Below are 16,118 nucleotides of genomic sequence, written 5' to 3'. Positions count from 1 at the left end.
GGAACTCATGGCTTTCTCCCCATGATTCTTTAGTCTTGTGGTTAATTTAATTTTTTTTCTTTTCAATTTTTTTTCTTCTTCTGCTAAATTTTTTTAACTTTTATCCTTTTCTTTTTTAACATTTTTAAACTAGTTTATCTAATATATATATATTTCTTTCTTTTTATATTTTTTCTTTATTTTTTTTCTGAACCTCTTTTTATCCCCTTCCCCCCCCCCATGATTTGGGGTCTCTTCTGATTTGGTTAAAGTGCATTTTTCTGGGGTCTTTGCCACCCTTTTAGTATTTTACTTGCTCCTCCATATACTCTTATCTGGACAAAATGACAAGGAGGAAAAATTCACCACAAAAAAAAAAAAAAAAAAAAAAAAAGAACAAGAGGCAGGACCAAAGGCTAGGGACCTAATCAACACAGACATTGGTAGGGGCGCCTGGGTGGCTCAGTGGATTAAGCCGCTGCCTTCGGCTCAGGTCATGATCTCAGGGTCCTGGGATCGAGCCCCACATCGGGCTCTCTGCTCCGCAGGGAGCCTGCTTCCTCCTCTCTCTCTGCCTGCCTGTCTGTCTCCTTGTGATCTCTCTCTGTGTCAAATAAATAAATAAAATCTTTAAAAAAACAAAAAAACAAAAAAACAACAAAAAAAAAAACACAGACATTGGTAATATGTCAGATCTAGAGTTCAGAATGACGATTCTCAAGGTTCTAGCCAAGCTCGAAAAAGGCATGGAAGATATTAGAGAAACCCTCTCTGGAGATATAAAAGCCCTTTCTGGAGAAATTAAAGAACTAAAATCTAACCAAGCTGAAATAAAAAAAGCTATTAATGAGGTGCAATAAAAAATGGAGGCTCTCACTGCTAGGATAAATGAGGCAGAAGAAAGAATTAGTGATATAGAAGACCAAATGACAGAGAATAAAGAAGCCGAGCAAGAGGGACAAACAGCTACTGGACCACGAGGGGAGAATTCGAGAGATAAGTGACACCATAAGACGAAACAACATTAGAATAATTGGGATTCCAGAAGAAGAAGAAAGAGAGAGGGGAGCAGAAGGTCTATTGGAGAGAATTATTGGAGAGAATTTCCCTAATATGGCAAAGGGAACAAGCATCAAAATCCAGGAAATGCAGAGAACCCTCCTCAAAGTCAACAAGAATAGGTCCACACCCTGTCACCTAATAGTAAAATTTACAAGTCTTTGTGACAAAGAGAAAATCCTGAAAGCAGCCCGGGAAAAGAAGTCTGTAACATACAATGGTAAAAATATTAGATTGGCAGCAGACTTATTCACAGAGACCTGGCAGGCCAGAAAGAGCTGGCATGATATATTCAGAGCACTAAATGAGAAAAACATGCAGCCAAGAATACTCTATCCAGCTGGGCTATCACTGAACATAGAAGGAGAGATAAAAAGCTTCCAGGACAAACAAAAACTGAAAGAATTTGCAAACACCAAACCAGGTCTACAGGAAATATTGAAAGGGGTCCTCTAAGCAAAGAGAGAGCCCAAAAGTAGTAGATCAGAAAGGTACAGAAACAATATACAGTAACAGTCACCTTACGGGCTAATAATGGCACTAAATTCATATCTCTCAATAGTTACCCTGAATGTTAATGGGCTAAATGCCCCAATCAAAAGACACAGGGTATCAGAATGGATAAAAAAACAAAACCCATCAGTATGTTGCCTACAAGAAACTCATTTTAGACGCGAAGACACCTCCAGATTTAAAGTGAAGGGGTGGAAAACAATTTATCATGCTAATGGGCATCAGAAGAAAGCTGGGGTGGAAATCCTTATATCAGATCAATTAGATTTTAAGCCAAAGACTATAATAAGAGATGAGGAAGGACACTATATCCTACTCAAAGGGTCTGTCCAACAAGAAGATCTAACCATTTTAAATATCTATGCCCCTAACGTGGGAGCAGCCAACTATATAAACCAATTAATAACAAAATCAAAGAAACACATCAATAATAATACAATAATAGTCGGGGACTTTAACACTCCCCTCACTGAAATGGACAGATCATCCAAGCAAAAGATCAACAATAAAGGCCTTAAATGACGCACTGGACCAGATGGACATCACAGTTATATTCAGAACATTTTATCCCAAAGCAACAGAATACACATTCTTCTCTAGTGCACATGGAACATTCTCCAGAATAGATCACATCCTGGGTCACAAATCAGGTCTCAACCAGTATCAAAAGATTGGGATCATTCCCTGCATATTTTCAGACCACAATGCTCTGAAGCTAGAACTCAATCACAAGAGGAAATTTGGAAAGAACCCAAATACATGGAGACTAAACAGCATCCTTCTAAAGAATGAATGGATCAACCAGGAAATTAAAGAAGAATTGAAAAAATTCATGGAAACAAATGATAATGAAAACACAATGGTTCAAAATCTGTGGGACACAGCAAAGGCAGTCCTGAGAGGAAAATATATAGCGGTACAAGCCTTTCTCAAGAAACAAGAAAGGTCTCAAGTATGCAACCTAACCCTACACCTAAAGGAGCTGGAGAAAGAACAAGAAATTAACCCTAAACCCAGCAGGAGAAGAGAAATCATAAAGATCAGAGCAGAAATCAATGAAATAGAAACAAACAAACAAATAAACAAAAAACAATAGAACAAATCAATGAAACTAGGAGCTGGTTCTTTGAAAGAATTAATAAGATGGATAAACCCCTGGCCAGACTCATCAAAAAGAAAAGAGAAAGGACCCAAATAAATAAAATCATGAATGAAAGAGGAGACATCACAACTAACACCAAAGAAATACGGACAATTATAAGCACATACTATGAGCAACTCTATGCCAACAAATTTGACAATCTGGAAGAAATGGATGCATTCCTAGAGATATATAAACTACCACAACTGAACCAGGAAGAAATAGAAAACCTGAACAGGCCCATAACCAGTAAGGAGATTGAAACAGTCATCAAAAATCTCCAAACAAACAAAAGCTCAGGGCCAGACGGCTTCCCAGGGGAATTCTACCAAACATTTAAAGAAGAACTAATTCCTATTCTCCTGAAACTGTTCCAAAAAACAGAAATGGAAGGAAAACTTCCAAACTCATTTTATGAGGCCAGCATCACCTTGATCCCAAAACCAGACAAGGATCCCACCAAAAAAAAGAACTACAGACCAATATCCTTGATGAACACAGATGCAAAAATTCTCACCAAAATAATAGCCAATAGGATTCAACAGTACATTAAAAGGATTATTCACCACAACCAAGTGGTTTTTATTCCAGGGCTGCCAGTTTGGTTCAACATCCGCAAATCAATCAATGTGATACAACACATTAATAAAAGAAAGAACAAGAACCATATGATACTCTCAATAGATGCTGAAAAAGCATTTGACAAAGTATAGCATCCCTTCCTGATCAAAACTCTTCAAAGTGTAGGGATAGAGGGCACATACCTCAATATTATCAAAGCCATCTATGAAAAACCCACCGCAAATATCATTCTCAATGGAGAAAAACTGAACACTTTTCTGCTAATGTCAGGAACACGGCAGGGATGTCCATTATCACCACTGCTATTCAACATAGTTCTAGAAGTCCTAACCTCAGCAATCAGACAGCAAAAGGAAATTAAAGGCATCCAAATTGTCAAAGAAGAAGTCAAACTATCACTCTTCGTAGATGATGATACTATATGTGGAAAACCCAAAAGACTCCACTCCAAAACTGCTAGAACTTGTACAGGAATTCAGTAAAGTGTCAGGATATAAAATCAATGCACAGAAATCAGTTGCATTTCTGTACACCAACAACAAGACAGAAGAAAGAGAAATTAAGGAGTCAATCCCATTTTAATTGCACCCAAAATTATAAGATACCTAGGAATAAACCTAACCAAAGAGGCTAAGAATCTATATGCAGAAAACTATAAAGTACTCATGAAAGAAACTGAGGAAGACACAAAGAAATGGAAAAATGTTCCATGCTCCTGGATTGGAAGAATAAATATTGTGAAAATGTCTGTGCTACCTAAAGCAATCTACACATTTAATGCAATCCCTATCAAAATACCACCCATTTTTTTCAAAGAAATGGAACAAAGAATCCTAAAATTTATATGGAACCAGAAAAGATCTCGAATAGCCAAAGGAATATTGAAAAAGAAAGCCAAAGTTGGTGGCATCACAATTCTGGACTTCAAGCTCTATTACAAAGCTGTCATCATCAAGACAGCATGGTACTGGCACAAAAACAGACACATAAATCAGTGGAACAGAATAGAGAGCCCAGAAATAGACCCTCAACTCTATGGACGACAAAGCAGGAAAGAATGTCCAATGGAAAAAAGATAACCTCTTCAATAAATGGTGCTGGGAAAATTGGATAGCCACATGCAGAAAAATGAAATTGGACCACTTCCTTACACCACACACAAAAATAGACTCAAAATGGATGAAGAACCTCAATGTGAGAAAGGAATCCATCAAAATCCTTGAGGAGAATGCAGGCAGCAACCTCTTCGACCTCAGCTGCAGCAACATCTTCCTAGGAATATCTCCATAGTCAAGGGAAGCAAGGACAAAAGTGAACTATTGGGATTTCATCAAGATCAAAAGCTTTTGCACAGCAAAGGAACAGTTAACAAAACCAAAAGACAACTGACAGAGTGGGAGAAGATATTTGCAAACGACATATCAGATAAAGGGCTAGTGTCTAAAATCTATAAGGAACTTAGGAAACTCAACACCCAAAGAACAAATAATCCAATCAAGAAATGGGCAGAGGACATGAACAGACATTTCTGCAAAGAAGACATCCAGATGGCCAACAGACACATGAAAAAGTGCTCCACGTCACTCAGTATCAGGGAAATACAAATCAAAACCCCAATGAGATATCACCTCACACCAGTCAGAATGGCTAAAATTAACAAGTCAGGAAATGACAGATGCTGGCAAGGATGCAGAGAAAGGGAACCCTCCTACACTGTTGGTGGGAATGCAAGCTGGTGCAATCACTCTGGAAAACAGCATGGAGGTTCCTCAAAATGTTGAAAATAGAACTACCCTATGACCCAGCAGTTGCACTACTGGGTATTTACCCTAAAGATACAAACGTAGTGATCCGAAGGGGCACGTGCACCCAAATGTTTATAGCAGCAATGTCTACAATAGCCAAACTATGGAAAGAACCTAGATGTCCATCAACAGATGAATGGCTAAAGAAGGTGTGGTATATATATACAATGGAATACTATGCAGCCATCAAAAGAAATGAAATCTTGCCATTTGCGATGACGTGGATAGAACTAGAGGGTATCATGCTTAGTGAAATAAGTCAATCGGAGAAAGACAACTATCATATGATCTCCCTGATATGAGGACATGGAGATGAAACATGGGGGGTTAGAGGGATAGGAGAAGAATAAATGAAACAAGATGGGATTGGGAGGGAGACAAACCATAAGTGACTCTTAATCTCACAAAACAAACTGAGGGTTGCTGGGGGGAGGGGGGGTTGGGAGAGGGGGAGTGGGGTTATGGACATTGGGGAGGGTATGTGCTATGATGAGTGCTGTGAAGTGTGTAGACCTGGCGATTCACAGACCTGTACCCCTGGGGATAAAAATACATTATATGTTTATAAAAAAATAAAAAATAAATAAAAATTAAAAAAATTATTCCCTCATTATAATGGAGACTTAAGATCTGTGCATTTTGTGTATATAAGTCATACTTTAATAAAATAAAAAACCCTTTGAAACTTGAAGATATCATTCCATTGTCTTTCAGCAACCAGTATTATTGAGGAAAACTACTTTTTTCATGTGCTTCATGTTCTTTTGTTTGTGATTTTTTTTTTTCCTCCTTGGGTCTTTTCTTTATCCTCAATGCTCTGAAATTTCATCAGTACAGGTCAAGGTGAAAGTCTTTTTTTTTTTTTTCATATTCTGTTTGGCAACTGGTAGTCTTTTTCAATCTGAAGAGTCTTTCTTCAATATTAATTGCTTTGTTCTTTGAGCATTTAATGCTCTATTCTTTGAGCATTCTCTTTTTTTCCTTATTTTTCTTCATTTTTCCTATTTTCTCCTTCTGGAATTTTGGATATTTGAACTTCTGCATCTATTTTTTTACATGTTTCACCTCTTTGTAGTTTTGCAGTGCATTCTGTTTGCAGATCATGAATTCATTTAACAGCTATAATCTTTCTGCTATTCAGTCTATCTAATGAGTTTTTATTAAATTTTTACTTTCAAAGGTACCTAGATTTTTTTCTTTTGTGGAGCTCAATGCAGGGACTTGAGCTCAAGACCCTGAGATCAGGATCTGAGCTGAGATCAAGAGTCAGACACCTGACACCACCCATATGCCTCTATACCTAGACTTTTTTTTTAATTTATTTATTTTAGAGTAAGAGGGGGCATGAGTGGGAGGAGCAGAGGGAGAGAGAACCTCAAGCAGACTCCTTGCTGAGCATAGACCCTCAACTTGGAGCTTGATCTCATGACCCTGATATCATGACCTGAACCAAAACCAAAACTCAGACACTAACCCAAATGCACCACCTACGCACCCCATCCCACCCTATACCCATATTTTTTGAAGAAATGTCTTTCTGCATCTATATTTATCCTAAATCCCAGGTCTGCCTGCTCTATTAACTATCTTTTCCAGGTATGAAATCCTCCTTTTGTTGAGCTAGGTATCTTTCCCTCCATGATGTTAGCTTTTCTCAAATACTTGGTTTTTCTTGGGTATGACCTCCCCTTGGAACTAAGATTCCTTGTTAGATTGAGTGGTTTGCTTACAAGAGTGAGTAGGATAGGCATCTGTGAATTGCACTGCACCTGTTTAATATGATCATGAGAAATGGATGGCATGGGCTGCTGGACAAGATGAGTCAACAATTAGCCTTCTGGATGTTGAAGTTTCTGTTGCCCTGAAGAACCATCAGTGTTTGGGGCTTTGCCTTGCCTCTCTCACCCACACATACACCACCAGTGCTCTTGGCCATGGGCAGACACCTCCTTGGCTTACTGCCTGGCCTGAGATGAACACCCCTGATCATGCCTTCTGTGATGCCCCAACTATTCATGGTCAGTCAGGCATGGACCATCTTCTCCCAGTCCTCCAGTTCTGGGTTTGAAGCTTCCCTAGAACATCTCCTGCCTCTTGCAGCAGACCACTCCTCTGTGGAATTTTGACCCAAGCTTTCCATCTTCAATCTATTCCCATCTGTCTGTCATCTTTTATAATGGTACTAAATACTTCCCTCTATAGTTTTGAATGAAGATATGGATTTATTATATCTTTTATGAACAATTTATAGACACCTGTGAAAGAAGAAACAGCTACATGTGTTCAGTGTGCTATCATGAACAGAAGTTTACAAGATTTTTGTATAGACTATTTTCAAACTTACCATGTTATACTATGCTTATTTATTCCCCAGCATGTGACACTGAAGGATGCAGATAAGGCCGTACTTACAGTAGGATAACTTCTAGTGTCTGGTGTTTAATATTTTTTGGAGTTAGTTTGATAAATGAATGAAGAAATAATTGAGCCAGTGTGGTTAAAATGAGGATTCTAATTCTCATGCTATGATTTATAATACCATTCTTCTTCCCTGGGCCACAGTTTTCCTACCTATAGGAGAAAGTTTTGAGATCAATCTTTTCATTTTGTAATTTTTAAAAAAGATTTATTCATGAGGCACCTGGGTGGCTCAGTTGGTTAAGCGACTGCCTTTGGCTCAGGTCATGATCCCGGTGTTCCAGGATCAAGTCCTGCATCAGGTTCCCAGCTCTATGGGGATTCTGCTTCTCCCTCTGACCTTCTCTGCTCTCATGCACTCGCTCACTCTCTCTCTCTCAAATAAATCAATAAAATATTAAAAAAAGATTTATTCATTTATTTGAGAGAGAGAGAGTATGAGTGGGGAAGGAGCAGAGGGAGAGAGAGAATCCTCAAGCAGACTCCCCGCTGATTATAGAGACCAGGTTGGGGCTTGATCCCAGGATCCTGAGATCACAGTCCACGCTGATACCAAGAGTCAGCCACCCAATCATCTAAGCCACCCAGGCCCCATCAATCCTTTCATTTTAATATGAAAGCAATTGCTTTAGCATTTCTTGTTGGTCAGGTCTGTTAGCAATGAGTGCTGTTTTTGTTTACCTGAGAATGTTCTCACTTCTTCACTTCTGAAGGATAATTTTGCTCGCTATATTATTTTTGGTTGAAATTATTATTTTTTCCCCTCTATATTATTTTCCCCCTCTATATTATATTATTTTTCCCCTCTAAATTATTATTTTTACACTCTGGCCTCCATGAGTCCTTTTTTCTTTTCTTGTTTTTTATTTAAATGTTTCTTTTTTTTTTAAGATTTTATTTATTTATTTGTCAGAGAGATAGAGTACAGGCAGGCAGAGTGGCAGGGAGAGGCAGAGGGGGAAGCAGGCTCCCTGAAGAGGAAGGAGCCAGATGTGGGACTCGATCCCAGGATGCTGGGATCACGACCTGAGCCAAAGGCAGCCACTTAACTGACTGAGTCACCCAGGTGTCCCTAAATGTTTCTTTTATTTTACTTATTTTTTTTTATTTACTTGACAGACAGAGATCACAAGTAGGCAGAGAGGCAGGTAGAGAGAGAGAGGGAAGCAGGATCCCTGCTGAGCAGAGACCCTGATGCAGGGCTCCATCCCAGGACCCTGAGATCATGACCTGAGCCGAAGGCTGTACAGGTGTACAGTATAGTGATTCAATGCCCTGCATTATTTCTGATGAGAAGTCAGCTGTTACTGAGGATCCCATGTATGTGATGAGTTTTTCTTCTTGTTGTCATTGAGATTCTCCCTTTGTTTTGGTTTTTGACAATTTAACTCTGATATGTCTCAATGAGAATTCCTTAGAGTTTATCTACTTGGAACTTGTTGATCTTCTTGGGTGTGTAGATTAATATTTTTCATCACATTTAAGGACTTTTTTTTCTGTTTGTGGGTTAAATAGCAGGAGGCTATGGTGGTATGTGCCACTGGTTGTTTCTGCTTTTCCAGTGGGGAGTGGCCCCCTGTGGGTGCATTGCAGTGGGTAGGCCATGGTGTGCAGAGTTCGGGGAGTAGGGGGCGCTGGTAGGGCCGAAGGACATTTGGGAGCCCAAGACATGGAGGACTGCTGGGTAGTGCAGAGATCCCTTCCAGTGAGTAACCAGGAATGTCAGGTGGCACTAAGACTAGCGTGAAAGAACTGCCCCTCCCCAACTCCGAGGAGCATGCCCATAGCCAGCAGGAGTGTGAGGTCGCCACGGGCCCACTGTGGCCCACCCAGTGCCCCTCCCTGTCATCCCTTACTCCTGTCCTAGGCATCGAGGAGCCCAGGACAGGTGGAAGAACCACTCTACTTCCTTCTGTTGGGGTTCCATCCTTTGCACAGAAGCTGGCTCAGGCAGAGCCAGTGGCAGCTGGGGACAGTCACAGAGCCAGTCTTGAATGCTTGGTGGTTGAGGAATATAGCTAGGCCCAGAGTGGCAGCAGTACTGACTGGGTGGGGTGGCCAAGACCCAGGAATGTGAGGCTGAGGTCTATGGTCCTGAAGCCCTACTGATTGGCGGGCGGTGGGGGTGGGGGGGTTGGGCCAGGAAGCAAGTCGGGGGGATAGAGACAGTCAGGGCCAAGGTGGATGGGGTGGGCGTCTGGGACTCAGAGCTTGTGGAGATTCACCCACTTATAGGTGTCTTTGTCCTAGAAGTCCACTCTCTTCATCAGCTCACCTGCCTCTGTGGGGCCTTGGCTGCCGTCAGCATTAGGGAAGGGCTGGGACTTCTAGCACTCAGTCTTTGTGCAGCAGGGGTGTGAGGATCCACCAGGCTTCCCGGAGCTCATCACCGCATATACAGTGCATCTGGTTCCCACCGAAGATGTCCAGAATGAGTGCTCACAGGCACTGGGGAGCTCCATGTTCTTGTATCTGTTGCCATCAGTCAGGTCCAGCTCTGACTTCTCAGGGTTGAAGAACATGCCGGACTTCTTGGTCATCATCTTGGTGTACCCAGCTCCTTTGGGCTGCGTGCAGATCACCAGCTTGGTGCACTTGCACTGCTTCTGGAAGAGGTCACTGGCCGTGTCCCAGAGATGTGGATGCACCTCGGGCCTGCACTTGTTCAGGGCTTTGTCACAGTGCAGGATGAAGGGCACCTTGTCCCACCTCTTGTTCTCCACATAGACAACAATGGCTGCAAAGAGACCAGTAGTGGACCTGCAGAGCACCGTGGGGTCATCAAGGTACACTTTGATGGACTCACTCTCTCCTCTGGGGTTCCCCACAGACTGGCCCAGGACCACATTGTTTCCCTGAACCTCTGAGATCTATTTTAACACTTCTTCTCATTACGGACATCTTTGGAATCAGTGGAGGCTGGCTTCTCCATCGCCACCACACACAGTATCTGCAGGAGGTGCTTCTGTATTACATCCTGGATGATCCAAAATTCATTGCGGTAACTCCTACGGCCCTCAACACCAAAGGGCTCCAATGTCATCCTGGTTCCAGATACGGCTGAGGATGGGCGAACTTCAGCACCATGAGGTTCTAGATCATCTCCTTGCCCAGGTAATGGTTGATGGGGTAGATCTGGTCCTCCCAGAAGGAGAAGATGTAGTTGGAGAGTCAGCTGGAGCTTTGCAGGTCTCTCCCAAAGGGCTTCTCTACAATGACACGGTTCCAGCCTGTCTGGTTCATGCAGGTGTCATGGATGTTCTTGATGACCGACTCGTATACAGTGGGGGCCAAGGTCTGGTAGAAGAGGTGGTTGGCCTGCTGCCCCTTGTGGAGGGCATTCATGTGGCTATTGAGGCACTTGTAGGAGGTGGTGTCGTCATACTGGCCAGCCACATGGGAACTGTGGGCAGAGAACACCTCCAGCTTGGGCTTCTCCTCTGGGGTGGTTTTGAAGAAAGGTTCACTGTTTTCATATGTCTGCCACTGTGAGATGGGAGGCGGTGTAGCCCACAATGAAGGTGTCTTTGGGCAGAAGGCCATCCTGGAACAACTGCCAGATGGTGGAGTAGATCTTCTTGCCTAAGTTGGCTGATGCATCCATGATGATGAAGATACGTGTATCAGATTAATGGAAGGCATTACCCTGGTACAGCTGTTCCCTAGGCTGCACCACAACCCCCACCTTCCTTAACCATTGGGGTTGCCTATGACCGGCTGAGCAGACCAGCTGTACGCAAGGTGTGGGCGGAGCCTCAGAAGCCCCTCCCCTGGGGGCGGGGCAAGCCCTTAAATTTAGAAAATTTTGGTCTATTTTTTTCTTCCCTTTTCTCTGTTCTCCTTCTGGTATTTCTATTATGTGTATGATGGAGCACTTAGTGGTACCTCACAGGTCTTTAAGGTCTTTAAGGCTTTGTTCATTTTTGCCATCTTTTTCCTTTTCCTCAGACTAGATAATCTGCATTATCTTCAAGTTCATTGCTCCTTTCTCATGCAGCTCAAATCTCCTGTTGAGCCCCTCTAGTGAATTTTTTTTTCAAGTATCATGCTTTTCAACTCCAGAATTTCTATTTGGTTGCTTTTATGATTTCTGTTTCTACTGATATTCCCTATTTGGTGAGAATGATAACATGTTGTCCTTTAATTCTTTACATATGGTTTCCTTTAATATTTTGAACATATTTATAATAGCTGATTTAGGGGCACCTGAGTGTCCTGGTCAGTTGAGTGTCCAACTCTTGGTGTCAGATCTGGTAGTGATCTCAGGGTCATGGGATCAAGCCCTGTCTTAGGCTCTGTGCTCAGTGCAGAGTCTGGTTGAGTTAGTCTCTCCCTCTGGTCCTCTCACCCATGTATGCACTCTCTCTCTCTCAAACAAATAAACAAATCTTAAAAAAATAAAGTCTCTGTCTAATACAGATGGCCATCAGACACATGACAAGTTGCCCAACATCACTCATCATTAGGAGAAATGCACATCAAAACTACAATGAGCTATCACCTTCCACCTGTCAGAATGGCTAAAATCAAAAACACACAAAAAAACGAGTGTTGGTGAGGATGTGGAGAAAAGGAACTCTCGTGCACTGTTGCAGGGAATGCAGTGCATTTCTGGTGTGGCCACTGTGCAAAAACAGTTTGAAGTGTCCTCAAAAAATTGAAAATAGAACTATGCTATGATCCAGTAATCACACCACTGGATATTTACCCACAGAATACAAAATACTTAATTCAAGAGAATATGCATCCATATGTTTATTGCAGCAATATTTACAATAGCCTAATTATGGAAGCAGCCCAGTGTCCATAGATAGATGAATGGATAAAGATGTGGATAATACACAATGGAGTATTATTCAGCCATAAAAAAGAATGAAATCTTGCCATTTGCACCAACATGGGTAGAGCTGGAGAGTGTAATGCTAAGGGAAATAAGTCAGAGAAAGCAAATACCATGTGATTTCACTCATGTGGAATTTAATAAAATAAAGGAAAAAGAGAGAGAGACGAAGCAAGAAACAGATTCTCAACTATAGAGAACAAACTGGTTATGGGGTCGGGGGATGGGTGAAATAGGTGAACGGAATGAAGAGTACACTTACCGTGATGAGCACTGAGTCATGTAGAGAGTTGCTGAATCACTATATTGTACACCTGAAACTAAATATAACACTGTATGTGAACTGTACTGAAAATAAAACAAAAAATTGGGGCGCCTAGGTGGCTCAGTCAGCTAAGCGTCCAACTTCAGCTTGGGTCACGATCTCAGGGTCCTGGGACTGAGTCATTCATCAGCAGGGAGTCTGCCTCTCCCTCTGCCTCTGCCCCTCCTCATGACTCGCATGCACATGCACTCTCAAAAACACATTTCTTAAAAAATTTAAAAAATAAAATAAAAAGCTAAAAAAAGAAAAATATTAATTAAAATTTAAAAAAAGAAAAAAGAAAATCTTTGTCTAGTAAATTTGACATCTAGCCTTCCTCAAGGGCAGTTTCTAGAGACTGAAATGAGTCATCTATATATATCTATATTTATCTATATAATTATATATAATTTTTTTCTCTTTGAAAACCAGATCCAGTAGGTAACATAATATGGCAACTCTGAATACAGACACCACTAGCACCACCAGCACAAGCATCCCTGCCAGGCTTTACTACTACTGTTATCTGTATATTTGTTTATTCAGTGATTTTCCTGGACTAATTCCGTGAGGTCTAGATTTCCGGTAGTGTGCAGCCACTGACGTCCCCACTGGGTTAGCTTAATGGTCAGACAATGATTACAGAGATTTACTTAAATGGTTTGAGCTAGAAAATCTTCCACTTCTTGCCTGGGGAGCTCTGGGGTTGAGGCATGCCTTCGATGCTCAAGTGTTTACAGTTTTGTCTTAGTCTTTACTTCCTGCTTGTACAGGACCTCAAGGTCTGCCAGAAGTGAGAGATTGGGGCCCATCAGGCCTTTCCAGACCATGCATGTCTTAGTCTTTGAGATCCCCAGAAATACACCAGAGCTTTTCAAATTCCCCTAGGTACATTCAATTTCTCAGATCTCCTTTTTAAATTTTTGGCTGGGCTCATGATTGCCCCCCAACTGGTATCGCAGTCTTTGGCAGCTGTGAGGTTAAGCAATTGAAGCTGATTACATTTGATGAATGCCCTGGAAATAGGGGTTTTCCTGAGCAGAGAGCTTCAACTTGGATTAAATAATAACACTCTGTAAATCAGGCTTTTCCAATGAACTGTCACACAGGTCAAACGTGATGATGCTTGGGTGACGGAACTTTCCGCAGTGCTCCCAACCCAATCTGTCCCCTCCAGCAGCTGCTAAGGTTGCTGGTTTTCAAGGCCACTGTGGAGCTGGGGCTAGAGGGGTGGCAATAGGCCAAGTTAAAGCCCCACAGACCCCATGGTTCTTAGCAAAGTTGAGTGGTTTCTCTTGGATAAACCCCTCGTTAGATTGTTGTAATCTAGAGTTCTGTAAAAGTTGATTTTATAATCTTGCCGATATTTTTGTTGCTTTCGTGGAAGAATGGATTTACAGGATTCCTTACTCCACCACTCCAGAAGTCCCCAGCTCTGCTTAGAGATCTTTTTTTTTAAGATTCTTTATTTATTTATTCGACAGAGAGAGACACAGTGAGAGAGGGAACACAGCAGGGGGAGTGGGTGAGGGAGAAGCAGGCTACTCGTGGAGCAGAGAGCCTGATGCGGGGCTTGATCCCAGAACCCCGGGATCATGACCCTGAGCCAAAGACAGACACTTAACCACTGAGCCACCCAGGTGCCCCAGAGATCATTTCTAAGAGCAAGCTTGCCCTGGTGTTTACTAACAAGAAGGTGTTGGTGGGGGTGTGGGGGGTGTGGGGGTAGTGGAGGATGACAGCACCGCTCTTGCCCTAGAGGCATCTGGATTTGAAAACAAGAAGACACAACAGGCGCCTGCGTGGCTCAGTTGTTAAGTGTCTGCCTTCAGCTCAGGTCATGATGCCAGGGTTCTGGGATCAAGCCCCACATCCAGCTCCCTGCTCAACGAGAAGCTTGCCTCTGCCTCTCCCACTTCCCCTACTTGTGTTCCCTCTCTCACTACGTCTCTCTCTCTGTCAAATACATAAATAAATAATTTTTTTTTTGACAGAGAGATCACAAGTAAGCAGAGAAGCAGGCAGAGAGAGAGGGGGGAAACAGGCTCCCTGCTGAGCAGAGAGCCCAATGTGGGGCTCGATCCCAAGACCCTGAGATCATGACCTGAGCCAAAGACAGAGGCTTAACCCACTGAGCCACCCAGGCGCCCCATAAATAAAGTCTTTTAAAAAAAGAAAGACACAGGGTGAAAAAGGGATTCATAGGAATCGTTCCAAGATGCTGGGGATGACATGGGGTCCTTTGGTAAAAGTCAGTGGGCTGTCAGGACTCACATCCAGATCCCTGATACTTAAGCCCATCGATCTCTTGGCTGCTTCCCCTCAGGAGATGCCTTTTTCAGGGGAAGGGAGATGCTGTATTTTGAGTACTTCATCTAAGCTACAAGTTTCATACTCAAGATTCTCACACTTACCAGCATAGAAAATGATCTTATTCCCATCTTACAGATGAAGAAACTGAGGTTCACAGGAGTCAAGTCACAAGACCAAGGTTAGACCATTCGTGAGTGGTGGAGAGACAATCCCACTCCAGAGTGTAAGCTATTCCACTGTCCCCGAACCCAGTGTCCTGACCCACTGGTTGGCAATGGTGTGGGTAGGGAGGCAATCCATGAAGGTGCCCACGATCACAATTTTGAGCGCAATAGGCTGGAACCGCCCTTTTAGTCCTCTCTTCCAGAAGATACCTCCCCACTAGCCCCAGAGTGAGGAACAGCAGCAAAGTAATAGGCATGGTTTGTCCCAACCCAAGCACCTGCTGTGCGGGTGGGGGTGGGGTTCACGGGTCAACTCCTCCCTTCTTTCGGGAGCCAGAGCCTCCTGGCAGTCCGCTCAGATCAAGGGTGGCAAGGGGCAAAGCCTGGCTGTGACTTCAGGGCTGGGAGCACAGAGCTGTCCCCTTCTTGCGCTCAATAGAATAAAGTCCGCAGGCCTGAGTGACCGAGCCCTACCCCATCCACTGCAAGCCTAGGGTGTGTCTGCTGAGGACAAGAGGGTATGTTCCCAAATGCCCTAGCTTCTCCACAGCCCACGGCTCCATCCACACCCTGCCCCGACTGCAGCAAAGGGGACGTACTCATTACAAAATCATTCACAAGAGACAAACTTTATTCGGACCCCTCCGAAACTGGCAAGGAAATAGCACCGTCACAACATCACAGTCCCGTGTGCACAAACGTCTTCAGACACGCTGTCCGCTGGGACCTCACCATCACCCTGCGAGGCAGGCAGGGCGGATAACTGCCGATCTGCTTTATGGAGGGCTTATCAGGGGTGACTGGGCTTCTACACAGGCGTGTAAACATGCCATCCAGAAGCTTCCCTGCATCTGCTCCCGGCTTCTTGATACCCCGGAATGGGCTGCACTTCTCCCAGATCCATGCCCATAGCAAAGGTTCCTCCACTCTAAAACCAGGGATCAGGTTGCCCCATCTCTGAACAATGGCCCTTCTCCCTGACATGACCTACGGGGACCAC

At 43.0% G+C, this 16,118-nt stretch overlaps 1 pseudogene; it reads right to left on the bottom strand.

Moving 5' to 3' along the window:
* Positions 1-9,701: 9,701 nt before the first annotated feature.
* LOC123926026 lies at positions 9,702-11,101 on the bottom strand (annotated as a pseudogene).
* Between the last annotated feature and the right edge of the window lie 5,017 nt (positions 11,102-16,118).

This window comes from Meles meles, chromosome 15 (assembly GCF_922984935.1).
Source record: "Meles meles chromosome 15, mMelMel3.1 paternal haplotype, whole genome shotgun sequence".
NCBI lineage: Eukaryota > Metazoa > Chordata > Mammalia > Carnivora > Mustelidae > Meles > Meles meles.
Note: the sequence above shows the minus strand (reverse complement) of the source record. Positions and strands in the feature narration are given on the sequence as shown.